The sequence below is a fragment of the Entelurus aequoreus genome, linkage group LG14, assembly GCF_033978785.1.
Source record: "Entelurus aequoreus isolate RoL-2023_Sb linkage group LG14, RoL_Eaeq_v1.1, whole genome shotgun sequence".
Classification (NCBI taxonomy): domain Eukaryota; kingdom Metazoa; phylum Chordata; class Actinopteri; order Syngnathiformes; family Syngnathidae; genus Entelurus; species Entelurus aequoreus.
In genome coordinates, this window is record NC_084744.1 from 11,230,855 (window position 1) to 11,251,485 (window position 20,631).

The following is a 20,631-nucleotide window of genomic DNA, read 5'->3' on the forward strand; positions in this document are numbered from 1 at the left end:
TTGCAATTACAAAAATTACGTTTTACACATAATGACAGTATGACTGCCGCACTCAATATGACAGTTATTTAAACATTAATCCTAAACTACACATGAAAAAAGACTAATAATGGCTAAAACAATGCATTCTTGTGAGTTTTACTCGAAACATATGCTTTTTTAATGCTTGCAAACACAAAAACATGTCTAAAAATGCCTGTACTATTGAATCTATGTGAAAATTACTGGAATCAGTTGTTTTTGTAAGGTTTGCAAATACACAAATTAGGTTTTACTCACTATGACAGTGTCACACTCAATATGAGTTATTTAAACATAACTCCTAAACCACACGTGAAAAATGGCTATTAATGCCTGAAATAATGAATCCTTGTAAGTTTTACTCGAAACATATGCTTTTTTAATGCTTGCAAACACAAAAAGTAGTTGTTTACTCAATATGACATTAATGTTCTTAAACTCCTGAGATAATGCGAAAAATGCAATAAAAATGTATTCCAACATAATTCCTAAACTAAACATTCAAAATGTCTAAAAGTGCCTGTAATATTGAATCTATGTGAGAATTACTGGAATCAGTTGTTTTTGTAAGGTTTGCAAATACAAAAATTAGGTTTTACACATAATGACAGTAAAACTGACGCACTCAATATGACAGTTATTTAAACATAAATCCTAAACTACACATGAAAAATGACTAATAATGCCTAAAATAATGCATTCTCTTGAGTTTTACTCGGAACATATGCTTTTTTAATGCTTGCAAACACAAAAAGTTGTTTTTTACTCAATATGACAGTAATGTTCTTAAAATCCTGAGATAATGTGAAAAAAGCCATACAAATGTATTCCATCATAATTCCTAAACCAAACATGCAAAATGTCTAAAAATGCCTGTACTATTGAATCTATGTGAAAATTACAGGAATCAGTTGTTTTTGTAAGGTTTGCAAATACAAAAATTAGGTTTTACTCACTATGACAGTGTCGCACTCAATATGTGTTATTTAAACATAACTTCAAAATGAAAAATGGCTATTAATGCCTAAAATAATGCATCCTTGTAAGTGTTACTCAAAACATGTTTTTTTAAGGCTTGCAAACACAAAAAGTAGTTTTTTACTCAATATGAGAGTAATGTTCTTAAAATCCTGAGATAATGCAAAAAGAGCAATAAAAAAGTATTTCATCATAATTCCTAAACCAAACATGCAAAATGTCTAAAAATGCCTGTTATTTTGAATCCATGTGAGTTTTACTAGAATCAGTTGTTTTGTAAGGTTTGCAAATACAAAAATTAGGTAATTAATAATCGTCACACAGTTATTTAAACATAACTCCTAAACCACACATGAAAAATGGCTAATAATGCCTGAAATAATGCACCCTTAAGAGTTTTAATCGAAACATATGCTTTTTTAAACATTGCTAACACAAAAAGTAGTTTTTTTTCTCAATATGACAGTAATGTTCTTAGAATCCTGAGATAATGCGAAAAAAAAGCAATAAAAAATCTATTTAAACATTACTCCTAACAACACATGCAAAACGGCTAATAATGCCTGGAGAAATGCATCTTTGTGAGTTTTACTGGTAAATGATATTTGGTAAGGTTTTTTAAGACACAAGTTAGTTTTTTTGACTCAATATGACAGAGTAACTGTCATACTAAATATGAAAGTTATATAAACATAACTCCAAAACCAAACATGCATTATGTCTAAAAATGCCAGTAATATTGTATCCATGTGAGTTTTACTAGAATCAGTTGTTTTTGTAAGGTTTGCAAGTACAAAATATGGGTTTTACTCACTATGACAGTATACAGTCACACTCAATCTGACAGATATTTAAACATAACTCCTAAACCACACATGCAGAATGGCTAATAATGACTGGAGAAATGTATCTTTGTGAGTTTTACTGGAAAAAAATATTTTGTAAGGTTTGTAAAGACACAAGTTAGTTTTTTTTACTCGATATTACGGTATTACTGTCATACTAAATATGAAAGTTATATAAACATAACTCCAAGACCAAACTTGCAATCCGTCTAAAAATGCCTGTAATATTGTATCCATGTGAGTTTAGCTAGAATCAGTGGATTTTGTAAGGTTTGCGAATACAAAATATTTGTTTTACTCACTATGACAGTATACTGTCACACTCAATCTGACAGTTATTTAAACATAACTCCTAAACCACACATGCAAAATGGATAATAATGCCTGGAGAGATGTATCCTTGTTAGTTTTATTACAAAAATTATCTTTTGTAAGGTTTGCAAAGACACAAGGGGATGGCGTGGCGAAGGTGGAAGAGTGGCCGTGCCAGCAATCTGAGGGTTCCTGGTTCAATCCCCACCTTCTACCATCCTAGTCATGTCCGTTGTGTCCTTAAGCAAGACACTTCACCCTTGCTCCTGATGGGTCCTTGTTAGCGCCTTGCATGGCAGCTCCCGCCATCAGTGTGTGAATGTGTGTGTGAATGGGTGAATGTGGAAATAGTGTCAAAGCGCTTTGAGTTCCTTAAAAAGGTAGAAAAGCGCTATACACGTATAACCCACTTACCACTTACTTACAAGTTAGTTTTTTTTATTCAATATGACAGTATAACTGTCATATTAATATGAAAGTTATATAAACATAACTCCATGTAAAATGTCTAAAAATACCTGTAATATTGAATCTGTCAGGACTGGGTCCCTGCCGTGGTTGGTTCTCCCAGAAGGCAAAGGAAAATTGGCGCGTGCGAGGCGTGAATTTAAATACATGTTTATTTAACAATAAAAAAGGAATAAACCAAAGGCGCTCACAGTGGAGGTACAAAACGACTATGAAAACAAAACACTAGCACAAAGGCAGAACTAGGACATAAAACAAACTTGCAAACTAAGGCTTGAATAAAGAAAACTTACTTGGAACCAGAACAGGACATGAAAAAGAACAGCATGGATCATGAGCGTGAACAGAGTGGCAGGAGTGAATGTGATGTCGCCAGGACGAACAACAGAAACAGAAATCCTCCCCTCTAAATTGTCCAAAATGTCTTTCCTTCCCCCCCACCTGGGCTTTTGTGGGTGGATAAAAAGAAAAATTTTGTGACAGGGGCGGGGTTTGAGTCTTGGGGGGCGGGGCATGAAAACTGGGTGACTGTGATTGACAGGATCTAATTTGTAAAAACATATCCTGATAATGTCTTATCATGTTTTTACAGTCTTTTGCTGGAGGTGAGTGATCAAAAGAAAAAGTATTGAAAAAAAAATCCTGGTCTGTGACGTCATCAGGGCGAAGCCGGGCTGGCTGCTGCTTGCTTCCGCCCGGAGGGGGAGGGGCTTGTGGGAGCGGCGTGTCCTGCCGGCTCGCGGAAGTCTTTCCTCGTCCTTGGCGACGCTTCCGGGACGGGAACGACGCGCCGATGGCACCAGCTTGCCTCCATTCCCCCACATCATCCCCCTGCGCTCCCTGGGGGAAAAGCGCAGCGTCTCGGTCTCCATGGCGCGCAGCACCTCCCAAGAAGCCTCATCCAAACTGTCCAACTTTCTTGCGGGAGAATTTTTCTGCTGGCGACATACTGTCAGGACTGGGTCCCTGGCGTGGTTGGTTCTCCCAGAAGGCAAAGGAAAATTGGCGCGTGCGAGGCGTGAATTTAAATACATGTTTATTTAACAATAAAAAAGGAATAAACCAAAGGCGCTCACAGTGGAGGTACAAAACGTCTATGAAAACAAAACACTAGCACAAAGGCAGAACTAGGACATAAAACAAACTTGCAAACTAAGGCTTGAATAAAGAAAACTTACTTGGAATCAGAACAGGACATGAAAAAGAACAGCATGGATCATGAGCGTGAACAGAGTGGCAGGAGTGAATGTGATGTCGCCAGGACGAACAACAGAAACAGAAAAGCTTATATAGTGACATGATCAGTGAAAACAGGTGCGTGACTCTAACCGTGAACAGGTGAAACTAATGGTTGCTATGGTGACAAATAAAAGTGCACAAAAAGTCCAAAACCAAATCCGAACATGACTAAAACAAAACATAATCACAGACATGACAGAATCTATGTGAGTTTTACCAGAATCAGGTATTTTGGTAAGGTTTACAAATACAAAAATTAGGTTTTACTCATAATGACAGTATAACTCAGGGGTCACCAACGCGGTGCCCGCGGGCACCAGGTCGCCCGTAAGGACCAGATGAGTCGCCCGCGGGCCTGTTCTAAAAAAAAAAAAAAATGTAAAAAAAAAAAAATACAAAAAAAAAAAAAACATTTTTTTTTTTTTTTTTTTTAAATTAAATCTACATAGAAAAAAACACAAGATACACTTTCAATCAGTGCATCAACCCAAACAACCTCCCCCGTGCACACTCATCCACACCCACTCACACAAAAGGGGTTATTTCTTTCTGCTACCAGTATTCTGGTTCCCACAACATAGACAACACATCTGCAAGGGACACAGTCCCTGAAGCACACATGATTGTATAGGCTGCTGGTCCACTAACATTTTAATTAATTACTATTTTTTATGTAATTATTTTTATATTGTTTTACTTTCTTTTTTTATCCAAGAAAATGTTTTTTATTTATTTATCTTATTTTATTTTATTTTTAAAAAAAGGGCCTTATCTTCAACAGACCAGGTTGTCAATGAAATTAGATTTGTTTAAAGGGTTTTTTAAACCAGGCCCAGTCCAGATAATGTCCAAGTCGGACTCAGCAACACACACCTTCATTCATGTACACAGAAAAAAATTAGGGAACACAACAGATTGCATATAATTTATAAACAAAATTACATTTTCAAAATAAGCATTTATGTACAGTCCAGATTATGTCCAGGTCACTCAAATTAGGGAACACAACAACAGATATCATATAATCTATAAACATAATTATACTTTCAAAATAAGCCTTTGAGGACTTCTCATCTTTTTTTTTAAATGTTTTTTGGCATCATTATCGTTTTCAACCATGTAACTTTCTAAAGTTAGAAAATACTGAATAAATGTTTTAAAGAAAGTAATACTAAGTGAATATCTGTTTTTGGCCTTAAAAATAAACATTTTACGGAGTACTATAATTAAATTGACTAAATCATGATTGTCAATGAACTCTCCTAAAATAACAGAAACCACATTAAGCTTCATAAACAAACCAATCCTTAAACACATTTTTTCAACTTCCACCCAAAACAAAGACACAATATGACAATACCAAAACAAATGCAGGGTGGATTCAGGCTCCTGACAACAAAATCGGCAATCATCTGACTCTGTCATATTCCATAATTTTAACATTTTCCCTGTGGGAAAGAAGTTATAAATAATTTTAATTTGAAAATAACGATTTTGCACATCGATAGTGGTTTTATAAATTAGTTTGAATATGGCATCCCATGGCAACGGGCAGTCAAAAAAGTCCTCCCATTTTCCATTTGTGTTGTATGAGGCAGCCTTCAAAGATTTCTTTATTAAATAAAAATTATGTATTTTTCTATTTATTTTAGTTCCTTTTTGCCAACTAGAATTTCTTATAAGAGGTTTACAAACTAATAATTTAGTAGTTCCATAATTAATTATTTGTTTCCATCTTTTCCCAATTACTCCAGTTAGTTGATAAAATGAAAAGCTTGAGCAAGCATCACCATACATAGCTCTAAATTCATCATACTTCATAATTTTACCATTCTCATTGATAATATCATTGACAAAAATGATTCCTCTTTCAAACATATGTTTCCAAAAGAAAGGCTTTCCATCTATTACAATATTAGAGTTCATCCATATTAACTGCTGCAAAATATCGTCTCTTTTTTCTGGCACATAAAATTGAAAACACCACTATGAGTGGATTGTTTCCTTTATGTTTCCCAGCAGACTCTCTGGGAGGGGATCACTTGTAAAAAAGGATACAATTTCTTTTGATACAGTACATGTTTTTTGTCCAACAGGACATTTGTGTATCACTCAATGTTTAAATACATCTTTGGAACAATTGATGCTTTTAAAAACAGACACATAGCTTCCATGTTGAGAAGTTTCAGGCCCCCATATTCATACTCATTGTACAAAACCTTTCTTTTAATCTTTTCTGGTTTGCCGTTCCAGACAAAATCGAAGACCCTCCGCTCATAAATCTTAAAAAAGTTTTGTGATGGAGCTGGTAATGACAAAAACAAATAAATAAATTGAGGAATAATTAACGAGTTGGCAATAGACATTTTACCATACAAGGTTAGGGATTTCTCTTTCCATGATTGCATAATTTTGTTCAGCTTTCTTAGTCGATTATCATAATTTACTGAGCCTAGATCTTACATATTTTCTGGGACAACAACACCAAGTATGTTAACTGGTCCATCTGTCCACAAAACAGGCACTTTGCATTCCATTGGAAAGGACGTTCCCTTTAGATTTCCGATCCTTAACATTTTACATTTATCATAATTAAGCTTAAGGCCAGATTGCTGTGAAAATATGTCCAAAAGATTAAGAAGGTTCCGCAAACAATGAGGAAAAATCTTATCTTTGTGAATCAGCCTTTTCTGACATGAACTTCATCAAGAACAAACACAGAACACGCCTCACTGATGCACATCTGCAAGACTCACTCAGAGTTGCAGTGTCAAGTTACACACCAGAGTACAACACACTAGTTAACAGCATGCAATGCCAGGCTTCCCACTAACTGACAAAGAAACAGATAACAGATTTGGTGTCCAGTTCAAAGTGTGACATGATTTAAAAATTTGAGAGTTTACTTTTGTATTTTACATGAGTTATTATTTGTACAAACATGGTGCAACGTAATTCATGATTTGTTAAAAAATGTTAGTGGCTAGCTAGTTAAAATGGGATATTGTGATTTCACAAGACTGTCTTAGAAGTGATCATTTGAAAATGTTCAATTTGAAAAATGTGCACTTAGAGAAAATATAAAAATAAAGTGTTGCATATTGATATTTATCTGTTTCTATATATATTTATTGTGAGAAATCATTAAGATGATCAGTGTTTCCACAAAGATAAATATAATTAATTATTAATAATAACAGAGTTAAAGGTAAATTGAGCAAATTGGCTACTTCTGGCAATTTATTTAAGTGTGTATCCAACTGGTAGCCCTTCGCATTAATCAGTACCCAAGAAGTAGCCCTTGGTTTCAAAAAGGTTGGTGACCCCTGGTATAACTGCCACATTCAATATGACAGTTATTTAAACATAACTCCTAAACCACACATAAAATGCCTGGAGAAATGTATCTTTGTGAATTTTACCGGAAAAAAATATTTTGTAAGGTGTGTAAAGACACAAATTAGTTTTTTTTACTCAATATTACGGTATAACTGTCATACTAAATATGAAAGTTATATGAACATAACTCCAAAACCAAACATGCATTATGTCTAAAAATGCCAGTGATATTGTATCCATGTGAGTTTTACTAGAATCGGTGGTTTTTGTAAGGTTTGCAAATACAAAATATGGGTTTTACTCACTATGACAGTACACTGTCACACTCAATCTGACAGTTATTTAAACATAACTCCTAAACCACACTTGTAAAGACACAAGTTAGCAGAGGTGTGGACTCGAGTCACATGACTTGGACTCGAGTCAGACTCGAGTCATGAATTTGATGACTTTAGACTCGACTTGACAACATGTCAAGAGACTTGCAACTCGACTTGGACTTTAACATCAATGACTTGTGACTTCACTTGGACTTGAGCCTTTTGACTTGACAAGACTTGCTACTTTCCCCAAAATCCAACGATTAAAAAGTTATTCCGGAGCGCTCCATATCTTCCAAAGTGTACATGTGTGTGTCTGTCAGGGAGTGAGCGCTTTGTCAGTGTAAACGCCCTGAGAAGGGAGATGTTTGAGTATACAGATACGAGGACACAACTTCGTTCTGCTCACGTCTGTATTGACTGCCAACAAATCAAACACCAAACATGTACAAGTACACAGTATTGCAACAAACATAAAATGCACTCCAGTATTATCATACGGATTTTACATTAAAATAATCGAGTAGGTTTTCCTGTTCTTTGCACTAATAGACTTTACCTTAGTGTAACAGTATTTGAAGACGTCTCAACCAGTAAATACAAAGGTTCACCCACTACAGTAAGCCTATATTGTTTTAGTAACAAAAGTCACTTATCATTCCTTAAGATTAAAAAAACTACACTGAATTAGTCCCAGAAACTAGTAAATACACATTTCATCAGCAATATACACAGATTAATAATTAACTACGCACAGTACTTTTCTATATATTTAACACTGTTGATGCAGTTAGAATCTGCTTTGTCATCGGCAGTGCAATTAGCTTTAGCATTAGCTTGGTCATGTATAAAGCCTTGTCGACTGAAAAGACACATATCATAAAAATATATTCTTTCAAAACATGTTTAAACACTATAAAGATACATTCGGGGGTAAAACTATTAACATAAAGACACTTGTACCTGAGAAGGGAGATGTTTGAGTATACAGATACGAGGACACAACTTCGTTCTGCTCACGTCTGTATTGACTGCAAGCAGGAAGTCAGGTGTCCTCTAGTATAGCTCCCAGCACAACACGCCACCTGCTGGAGCCGTCCAGTACTACAATGGCTCTTATTAATGCTGGCATTACAATAACATTAGCTCCATATTCTACAAATAACCGTGCTTTACTGTTGTCATTAACAATAAACATTTTTAAGTTTCGAATATAAAATGACACAGTAATACAACTCAAGAGCTTACTTTGCTACTTACAATCACTGTATTCTACTAGTAACTAAATGTACATCCTGTCACATATACTCCCCCTCAAAATTAAATGTTGTCCTCAACATCCTTACATTTAGCATTAGATTTTTTAACCACCATTAAACATGTTCCAAGACAGGTTTACAAGCTAGAACTCTTTTGATACATTCTGTTTTTGCAATTCAAACATGAATAAACATGGATTTACAGGCTGGAACTCTTTTGATACATTCTGTTTTTGCACTTCAAACATGAACAAACATGGATTTACAGGCTGGAACTCTTTTGATACATTCTGTTTGTTTGTATTTTTTTACTTCCATAAGTCTTCAGCAGTGGTAACTGTTGTAAGTGGGTATCAGTCTACGTTCCGTACAAGTAAAGGCGCTGGTCGTTCCATGACGACACTGGTTGTGTCCATATCTGAGGTCTTGCATAAATGAGTGTTTCAGCAATACTGTAACAAGATGGGGATCCAAATGTATCATACTGGAAGATCTTTGGCGGTCTTCGCTGTCGCTGAGGTCTCTCATATGTCACTTCTGCTTCGCTTCCTCTCGTGTTGTCCATCGTAGGCAGCGGTGCACATTTCCCAGTATCAGGTGAATTGTCACTATGAACATCCTGGTTTGGTAGTTTTTCTCCATAAAACTCCACTTCCATCTGTCTCCAGTTTTTCCCACTCTCTGAGTAAGCAGCGGCTGTGTACACTAAATGTTCTCAGTTCTTGGCGCAAGGGTCTTGCTCCAGACACCTTACTTTGCAGCACTGGCCCAATATGGCAGTCATCTTGCTGATCCTGGTATATCTGCGCAAGTGTTAACGACACAACTGAGGTATCCTGAGCACCTAGCAGGTTTGTAACAGATATAGCCATTGACCACAAGGCATTTGAATATGGCTGTGTATCTACTGCCTGAGCGGTAGCTCCAACTGCATCATAAGACATTTCTTCCGTACACTCACTCATCATAGATTCTAAGTCAACTGGCATTCTAGACAAACTATCAGCATCAATGTTCTCTTTGCCAGGGCGGTACTTAATGGTAAAGTTGAAATCAGATAATTCTGCCACCCATCTACTCCCTGTTGCATTTAATTTAGCAGTGGACAACACATAAATCACATTAGTGAATTACATTTTATATAGCGCTTTTTCTCAAGTGACTCAAAGCGCTTTACATAGTGAAACCCAATATCTAAGTTACATTCAAACCAGTGTGGGTGGCACTGGGAGCAGGTGGGTAAAGTGTCTTGCCCAAGGACACAACGGCAGTGACTAGGATGGCGGAAGCGGGGATCGAACCTGCAACCCTCAAGTTGCTGGCACGGCCGCTCTACCAACCGAGCTATACTGTGTCGCTGTATACTGTGAAAAAGGGTGCATAATAAAGATAGTCCCGAAAACGCTCTGTGATTGCCCACTTCAAAGCGAGGAATTCCAGTTTACCTGAATGGAGGTTGTAGTTTTTCTCTGCTGCTGACAAGGTACGTGAACCATATGCTATTACCCGAAGCTTCCCGTCCTGCTTCTGATACAGCACAGCTCCCAGCCCTTTGTTTGAAGCGTACGTGTGGAGTACAAATGGCTGGAAAAAATCCGGGAAGGCTAGGACAGGTGGTTGAACAAGACACTTTATCAGTTGCTTAAGAGTTTGTTGATGTGACTCCTTCCATTCAATGGGTGTGTGAGATGACACCACTTTTGCACGTCCTCTTTTTGTCCACTTGCCTTTCTTAGGTCGTGAGCTCTCCTCCTTTGCTGGTCCCTTGATCAGGTCGTAAAGGGGACTGGCAATACGAGAGAAGTTCTTTATATACTGACGATAGTAGCTCAACAGTCCCAAAATCTGTCTCATCTCACCAACTGTCTTCGGTTTTTTTTCTTTCAGCACAGTTACGGCGGCAGTATCAGCAGGATCCATTTTATTTCCTTCTGCTGATACGATCCTCCCAAGGTAGCGAATTTGAGTTTTGAATAACTCGCATTTGCTTGGTTTCAATTTGATCCCATACTGTCGAAGTCTCCGCAATACGTTCCTCACATCATTCACATGACTTTCGAATGTGCTGCTAAACACAAGTGTGTCATCGAGGTACGGGACACATATTTTGTCTCGGAGGCCCTCTAAACACTCTTCCATGCAGCGTTGAAAGGCTGCTGGAGCATTCAACCAAACCGAAGGGGATCCTTTCCCATTCATACAGGCCCCACGGTGTCACAAAAGCTGTTAGGTGCTTGCTATCTTTGGCCATAAACCCCTGGTGGTAGGCTTTTATCTGGTCTAACAGAGAACATGGTGTTTCCTCCAAGGCCATCCATGATATCCTGGACTCTGGGGATGGGCTGCCTGTCAGGATGAGTCTTTCGGTTTAGCTCTCTATAGTCTATACACAAACGCAAAGACCCACACTTCTTTCTTACACAAACAACAGGCGAAGCATATGACAAGTGTGACTTCTCTACCCACCCCTGTGCAATCAAGTCTAGCAAATACTTTCATTTCCTCATACAGAGGCTTAGGAACTGACATATTAGTTCGTACTACCGGCTCAGGATCTTTAAGCTAAATTTTTAGCTCGAACTTCTCAATACAGCCTATGTCACTGTCGGACTTAGAGAAAGAATGGGATTCCTCCCGCAGCATGTCCCGCACAACCTGTCTCTGGTTTTCATTTAGATGACTGAGGTCAATAGGGGGATCCCAAGGTTCTGCACTTGCTGGTTGGTCGTGGTGTTGGGCCTGAATAGTATTTACATCAACAGTTGAGTCTACTTCCTTGGCTACACCAAGAGGATACGCAGTTGTAATTAAATGTGCTGTACCAATAACTACTCTTCCTGTTAGCATGATGTCATGGTCAGTGGGGTTTTGGACACTAAGGATGATGTTTGGTTGTGTCCCTTTTTCGACCTGTACTAGTGTGTTACAAAATTCAAGTCCCTCTGGCCACTGAGGATTGTCATCAGGTTCAAAAACTAACGTGGTGGCTTCTTTAAAGGGTCTGACATTGATTTTGCATTTTACTTTAACAGCACAATGGCTTGGCACACTCACTCTTTGACAGGCAGTTTTCACAAGGTACTCACTTGTTCGCTCAACACTCACTGCTTCAATGAATGCCTTTAATGTATTTTTCTTTAGGGTGGGAAATGCCAGGTGAACAGCCTGTATCAGTTGATTCTCCTCTCCACCCTGAGTCTTGTTTTCTTGGCTGTTAACAATAATACATTCAATTACATTGAAGCCTATTATTGGGCGGGACTGTTGGTTACCTTTCATAACAAGTACAGGAACTCGGATCTCTTCAGAGGCGGCTGCTAACCTAAACGTAATTTCTACCCACCCTACATATGGCATTTCTGTTCCATTTGCCGCCTCTATTTGCAAGGGGTTATTTGGATCGATGATGTCTCCAATGTCTCTAAGTGTGATATTGGGTAATTTACATGCTTGTCATACCTCATCAATCGCTGATACCTGTGAGCCCATGTCCCAGAGTACTTGGGTTTGCTTCCCCTGCAGGTAGCAGTCGACGAGACATTTTTTTCCAACCAAATCTGTTACTGTTTGCTGTTTACTTATTATTATTCTTTCTTGGCCAGTTGTTGTGTTGCATGAATACTTTTTGTGTTTACGGCTAACTGTGAGCGGGTGGTTAAGGTTAATGTTGTGTCCTGACAACTTATGAATCTGACATTGTTCGTTATTTTTACAGTTAGTGTTTGTTTGGGACATCCTAATTAAATTGGTCACTCCCTGTCCCTCGGGGGAAACCGCCCATCGTTTAAAGTGGTCCCTCTTGCAGCACCCTGCTGTCCTCTGTATCTTCTGCAGCCAGCGTGGAAGTGCTCACTACTGCCACATCTGTAGCAATGCTGGCAGTACTCCTCACCTTCCTGTTGACACATGAAGCATCTTGGTCGGGGACGTGGTATTGGGTATCTCTGTGGTGCAAACCTCTGCTGAAACTGTGCAGTTCCCGTCATTAATATTTGGGGCCCTAGCTACTGGGTACTCCTGCATGGATCTGCCTGATTGCTGAAAGACTGCAGGGCTCACACAATTCGGGGGCGTGAAATGCTGCGGATGGTGGGCGATCATACAATCTGTCCCTTGACTGACGGGGGTACAGTTTTGGTGGGGATTCTGCTTTATGGATGGACTCTCTGATTTGTAATATCTCTGTCTTGAGGTCTTTCAGGAGCACAATATCTGCTTTGATATCCCTCAGGTCTGACAGCACATCCGGGGGAAATGCAGCAATGTTTGTTGAGCTGCGTATTTCTTGTCTCCACTTACATCACTCGACTGGACAGCATGGATGTTTGTGTGTCGTTGTGGTGTAGCTTGCTTCTTTTTCTCCTGTCGTTCTTTCTCATTAGCACACGCCATGTTGAGCCTCTCAAGCAGTAGTTCGTCTGAGGTGGTTGGTGTTAAAAGGAAAGGCTGGAGGTCACTTTTGATGTTGTCATTTTGTAGGCCTGTTAGTACTGTGTGCATAAACATACTCTGCACCAGCGCGGGTGGTGCAGAGTATGTCATACTTGAGACTAGACTCAGCTTCTTGTGATGCAAACTAAATTTTCTGTCTTAAATCCATTGCTCTAATTAGGAAGTTTTGTGGAGTGTCTTTATTATTCTGAACCTCTGTGGTTAGTTGCTTGTACAGCTCAGTTGCACTTCCCTCCTGGTAGTGGGAACGAAGGATCCTCCGCAGGGTGGGAAGAGACAGGTTACTTTTACCCTCAAGATAGCTTCGCAGTTGGAGGCCAGGTACAATGGCTCTGATAACAGCATCCACTATTTCCGATTCATGGTAACCCTTACCAAGAAGGCTTTTCTCAATTTGACGGTCCAAGCTGGAAAATGTCAGTCTGTCCTTTTGCCCAGGTTCACCAATTTGGCCTGCGATTTTATAGTCTTTTTACCACAGTGGGTTAGTTACATGGACAGGGGCTGTGCGGACTGACACTGTGTCCTCGTTAACATTACTTGGTGTGGTTTTGTTTGCTAATCCTTGCATTTTTACCTCTTTCTGTTGCACCATAAGTTTTAGCTGCTCTATCTCGCTTTTCAATTTTTCTTGTTCCTCATTATTTTCTGATGTGTCACTTTCACCAGTACGTAACAGGATTGTTATTTTGTCCTTCAAGTTCAATAATTGTGACAACACTTCATCTTCAAATTCACACAGTTCATCACATTCAATACAGTGAAGGACATGGGAAACAATAGCGTTGCAGGTTTTGCCAACAATGTCCTCTCTATTTGTTCCAGAGATTTGAAGAAAGTCACTTACTTGCATTAACTGGTCTATATTCAGTTGAAAAAGTGTTCCTTTGATTTCAAATTGCAGCATCTCTACCTCTGACTCCATCTTGGCAGGTGAGAGACAAGTAAATAGGGGGGTTTTGTTGTGTTGCCTGTTACCGTGGACTTTGCTGCTCCCTAGTGGACACGATGCACCTCAGAATACACGCTTTCCTTGGCAAGGCTTCCACTCCCACCTTAATTGCAGTCTCTCCAACCTGAGTTTTTTATGAGATGGTAGATGTGCGGTGTCTTCCCTGATTTGGGGATGCCAACCTCACCTCTCTCATCCCAGCGGAGCCTCCAAAATGTAATCGCCCTGAGAAGGGAGATGTTTGAGTATACAGATACGAGGACACAACTTCGTTCTGCTCACGTCTGTATTGACTGCCAACAAACACCAAACATGTACAAGTACACAGTATTGCAACAAACATAAAATGCACTCCAGTATTATCATACGGATTTTACACTAAAATAATCGAGTAGGTTTTCCTGTTCTTTGCACTAATAGACTTTACCTTAGTGCAACAGTATTTGAAGATGTCTCAACCAGTAAATACAAAGGTTCACCCACTACAGTAAGCCTATATTGTTTTAGTAACAAAAGTCACTTATCATTCCTTAAGATTAAACAAACTACACTGAATTAGTCCCAGAAACTGTAGTAAATACACATTTCATCAGCAATATACACAGATTAATAATTAACTACGCACAGTACCTTTCTATATATTTAACACTGTTGATGCAGTTAGAATCTGCTTTGTCATCGGCAGTGCAATTAGCTTTAGCATTAGCTTGGTCATGTATAAAGCCTTGTCGACTGAAAAGACACATATCATAAAAATATACTCTTTCAAAACATGTTTAAACACTATAAAGATACATTCGGGGGTAAAACTATTAACATAAAGACACTTGTACCTGAGAAGGGAGATGTTTGAGTATACAGATACAAGGACACAACTTCGTTCTGCTCACGTCTGTATTGACTGCAAGCAGGAAGTCAGGTGTCCTCTAGTATAGCTCCCAGCACAACGCGCCCCCTGCTGGAGCCGTCCAGTACTACAATGGCTCTTATTAATGCTGGCATTACAGTAACATTAGCTCCATATTCTACAAATAACGGTGCTTTACTGTGTGTCAGCATGTCTGTGATCTTCTTTTAATTCTTTTTATTTTTTATTTTTTTATAAATAGATTTAATTATTTATTTATTCTTTTAAAAAAAATATATTTTATTAATATTATTATTATTATTATTATTATTATGTATTTATTTATTTTATTTACTTATTCCCCTACCTCAGGGGGGGGGGGACCGGCGGGGCGGTTGCTGGTTGTTCCATCTCCATCGTTGGGGTCCCTGCGGGTGGGGTGGGTGGTTCCTGTGGCCCCGTGCTGGGTGGTCCTGTGGCGGCCGGCTTGGGTGGGGTGGCCGTGGGCTGGCCTCGCCGCGCTTTCCGGGGGGGGGGGGGGGGCTCGTGGGGGCCCTGTTGCCGGTGGGGCGGGGGCGGTCTTCCCGTCCGGTTGCGGGGGGTCTCCGGGCCCCTCGGGCGGGGCGTCCCGCCTTTCTGTCCGTGTGGGGTGTGGTCTCTCGCTGGCTTGGGGTCTGGCTGCCCCCTGCTTTTCTCGTGCCTTGTCCTCTGCCGGGTGCGTCTGTCTGCGGCCTGCTGCTGGCCCTTGTGGGCGGCGCAGTGGGCCAGGCTCTGGGGTTCCTGTCGCTGTCCGGCTTGGCTGCGTGGGGGCGGTGGCCCCTGGTTCCCTGGGCACCACACCTACTGTTTGTGGGATGGGCTCTCGGGGAGGCTGGGGCCGTACTCTGGCTCCCGCACACACTGGGAGTCAAATGTATTGTACATGCAAATTCACATATACTCACACACATACATACAGACATACATAGGTACCTACGCTTCCACATACATATACAAATAAATACAGTACATATTTACACACTCAAAGTTCGTACATCCACACGCACATTCATTATACAAACATACTGTATACACATACTGTACATATACATTCACTGTAAAAACATACATATACACATACTGTACATATACATTCACTGTAAAAAACACACATACACATACTACACATATACATTCACTGTACAAACACACACATACACATACTGTACATATACATTCACTGTACAAACACACACATACATATACTGTACATATACATTCACTGTACAACACAAATATACACATACTGTACATATACATTCACTGTTCAAACACACATACTGTATACACATACTGTACATATACATTCACTGTACAAGCACACATATACACATACTGTACATATACAAGTACATATGCACACATACACTCATGCACATAATCACGTTTCATCAAACATATATTAACGTTGTTGCCCTAGGGTAAACTGGGTATAACACATGGCACACTGACAAAGCTTAACCTATTGTTACTATAACAATCTACAAGGTTAATGTAGGTTGCTTCTCTTTCTTCCCCTCCATTTTTCTGCATTCTTTCGTATCTCAAGTTATCATTACGTATATGTATCGTTGCATTTGAACAATTGTATTGTTGATAATAAAGGTAAAGTATTGGTATTGTTTATTATCAATAGCACTATTTCTATTGGTATTCATATTGCTCCATTTTTAGTGTAATAATGCTCATTGTCATTTCTGTATTTTTTATTTTCGCTAACTGCTTATTTGCTATTACTTTTACCATCATATTTGTACATGTCGTATTTGCTGATGTTGCTCTGTTGTTGTTGTTGTTGTTGTGTTTGCTGTTGTTGTTTTTGTCTCTCTGTCTAATCCCCCTCTTGTCCCCACAATTCCCCCCTCTGTCTTCCTTTTTCTCTCTTTCTATCCCCTCCTGCTCCGGCCCGGCTGCACCAAATGATAATATAAATACATTTAATAAAGTAAAAATACAAGTAAGGCAACAAGAGAAGTATCCTACACTTCTCTTTTGTAAAGTAAATCTGAACAGCCGATATGGGCATCTACATCTGCTATATGATTTGCCCGAGAAGCTGGGCAGGACATTATTAAAAAAAAAAAAAAATTAGTATAGCTCCCAGCACAGCGCGCCCCCTGCTGGAGCCGTCCAGTACTACAATGGCTCTTATTAATGCTGGCATTACAATAACATTAGCTCCATATTCTACAAATAACGGTGCTTTACTGTTGTCATTAACAATAAACATTTTTAAGTTGCAAATATAAAATGACATAGTAATACAACTCAAGAGCTTACTTTGCTACTTACAATCACTGTATTCTACTAGTAACTAAATTTACATCCTGTCACATCAGCGTGTGTCTGTCAGTACAACAGCCAATCGAATTCGATCCATGTTGTTTTCAGCTATTTTTAAGTTCAAGAAACAATAAGATTAGGTTATATAAACATGCATATATTCTACATAAACAATGTATGAATACATTAAATATCTATATATCTTATAGGCTGTATCTCTGTTGCTGCAGCAGCAAAGAGTTTATTCTGTCTTGACACTTTGTATTGATATTTTCTATTACATTCTTCCCTTAAATGATCATGTTTACAGTGATTGTTTTATATGTATTTTTTATGTATGTCGCTTTGGATAAAAGCGTCTGCCAAAACTTTAACATAAACATATATAAACACCTGAAAGTCTTTATATCAGCTAAAACCACTAATTTGTTTCACTGGATTCAGAATAAAACTAAATTCTGTTTTACCCAACAATGTTAGTATTTGAATATTGTTACTTGAAGACTTATTCCTGGTTACAATTATACTGTTAAGAAAGTATTGTCTTATACTTTGCCTAAAATGAGAACACATCATAATCAGTGGCGGCTGGTGAATTTTGTTTTAGGTGGGGCTGAAAGTTTGTAAACCAAACCCCTGTAGGGGCGTCATCCTCCCCCAGAAGATTCCTTTGTTATTTTCACATACAAATATTGAAGATCTGCTCCTTTTCAACTCTGTGGTAATATTATTTTCGCAAAATACAACCAATAGTACGTTAATGTTAAATCTTACTTGTGAAAAGTAATCCCGCGATTCCTATTTTCAACAGTCCGCTATTTTGAGCAGGAAAACGCTGAACACCAACCCGGCATCTTTGTTTTCTACCTGTCAACTGTCAGTTTAGGCTGCTCGCCGGCTCCTCATGCACCACTTCAAGATGGCGGCCAAATTGCTCGCGTCACAGCAGCCAATGCTGCGTCTACTTATAAGATGTCTATGGTTATAACGTCATTGCAAACACGGCAATCTGTTGCGTCCACTGCTGTTCGCTACCTTATTCATACTTTGTGTCCAGTGAATTTTTTTAAGCAGGGTTGCATGAGGTACCTATACATAACGTTACGTTAGTCAATGTATCACACACAGTAACGTAACGTTAGACGGCGGTCAGCAGCACCGCATATTTTAGCCACCTACAAAAAGACAAACATCGTCAAATAAAGGTCAGAATGTGCACTATTTTAAAAATATGTGTACATATTGCATAGAGCCCTGACATCTAAAAAGTTCAACTCTGTTCATTGTTATGTTCTTGTTATGTTTTTCATGTGTACGCACACATAAACACACATCCAGCATGAGATGAGATCAATAAAATAAGAGAAGAACAGGATAGAAACTGCTGTGGAACTAGTTACAATGCAATATGTCATGGAAATACAATGTAAACACTTTTGTGCAAATAAGTACATTTGCACTTGCTTTTTCAAATGTGTTTATTCTGTACAGGAATGAGTTAAAAGTTTAAAATGACTGGTTAATAGTGCTATTATGAAGTGCAATGTCAGCACTATTCATACTTGCCAACCCTCCCGTTTTTAGCGGGAGAATCCCGGTATTCAGCGCCTCTCCCGACAACCTCCCGGCAGAGATTTTCTCCCGACAAACTCCCGGTATTCAGCCGGAGCTGGAGGCCACGCCCCCTCCAGCTCAATGCGGACCTGAGACTGAGTGGGGTCAGCCTGTTCTCACGTCCGCTTTCCCACAATATAAACAGCTTGCCTAACAAATTCAAACGAACGGAAACAAGAATTTCAGTTCATCCAGGACAGTTCGAAGGGGAAAGTGTATGTTGCCTGTAAATATGTAGAACAGACTTCCCCATTGAACACGGTGGCCGAAATGATATACTCATCATGAACGGAGAAGTTAAACAGGACAATACTGCCATCTAATGGATAGCCACTGGAACACTGAAATTCAAGTATTTATTTTATGTTAATAAAATAAATAAATAAATAAATAAATAAATATATATATATATATATATATATATATATATATATATATATATATATATATATATATATATATATATATATATATATATATATATATATATATATATATATATATGTATATATATATATGTATATATATATATATATATATATATATATATATATATATATATATATATATATATATATATATATATATATATATATATATATATATATATATATATATATATATAGCTAGAATTCACTGAAAGTCAAGTATTTCATATATATATATATATATATATATATATATATATATATATATATATATATATATATATATGAAATACTCGAGTTGGTGAATTCTAGCTGTAAATAACCACGCCCCCCACCCCCTACCCCCCACCTCCCGATATTGGAGGTCTCAAGGTTGGCAAGTATGGCACTATTTGTTTCCCCTGCATTTTCAAATGCATTTGTTTTAATAAATAAATACAGCGTTTTAAAAGCATACACAATCTGTGTAAATATATTAGTCTGTGGTTGAAAGGACTTGAAAGGACTCGAAATTCAAAATGCAGGACTTGGGACTTGACTTGAGACTTTCCAGTCTTGACTTTGTACTTGACTCGGGACTTAACTGTCTTGGTCCGGTGACTTGACACGGGACTTGAGGGCAAAGACTTGAGACTTACTTTTGACTTGCAAAACAATGACTTGGTCCCACCTCTGCTAAATATGAAAGTTATATAAACATAACTCTAAAACCAAACTTGCAATCCGTCTAAAAATGTCTGTAATATTGAATCTATGTGAGTTTTACCAGAATCAGGTATTTTGGTGAGGTTTACAAATACAAAAAGGAGTTTTTACTCATAATGAGAGTATAACTGACACATTCAATATGACAGTTATTTAAACATAACTTCTAAACCACACATAAAATGCCTGGAGAAATGTATCTTTGTGAGTTTTACTGGAAAAAAAATATTTTGTAAGGTTTGTAAAGACACAAGTTAGTTTTTTTTACTCAATATTACGGTATAATTGTCATACTAAATATGAAAGTTATATAAACATAACTCCAAAACCAAACTTGCAACCGTCTAAAAATGCCTGTAATATTGAACCGATGTGCGTTTTACCAGAATCAGGTATTTTGGTAAGGTTTGCGAATACAAAATATGGGTTTTACTCACTATGACAGTATACTGTCACACTTAATCTGACAGTTATTTAAACATAACTCCTAAACCACACATGCAAAATGGCTAATAATGCCTGGAGAAATG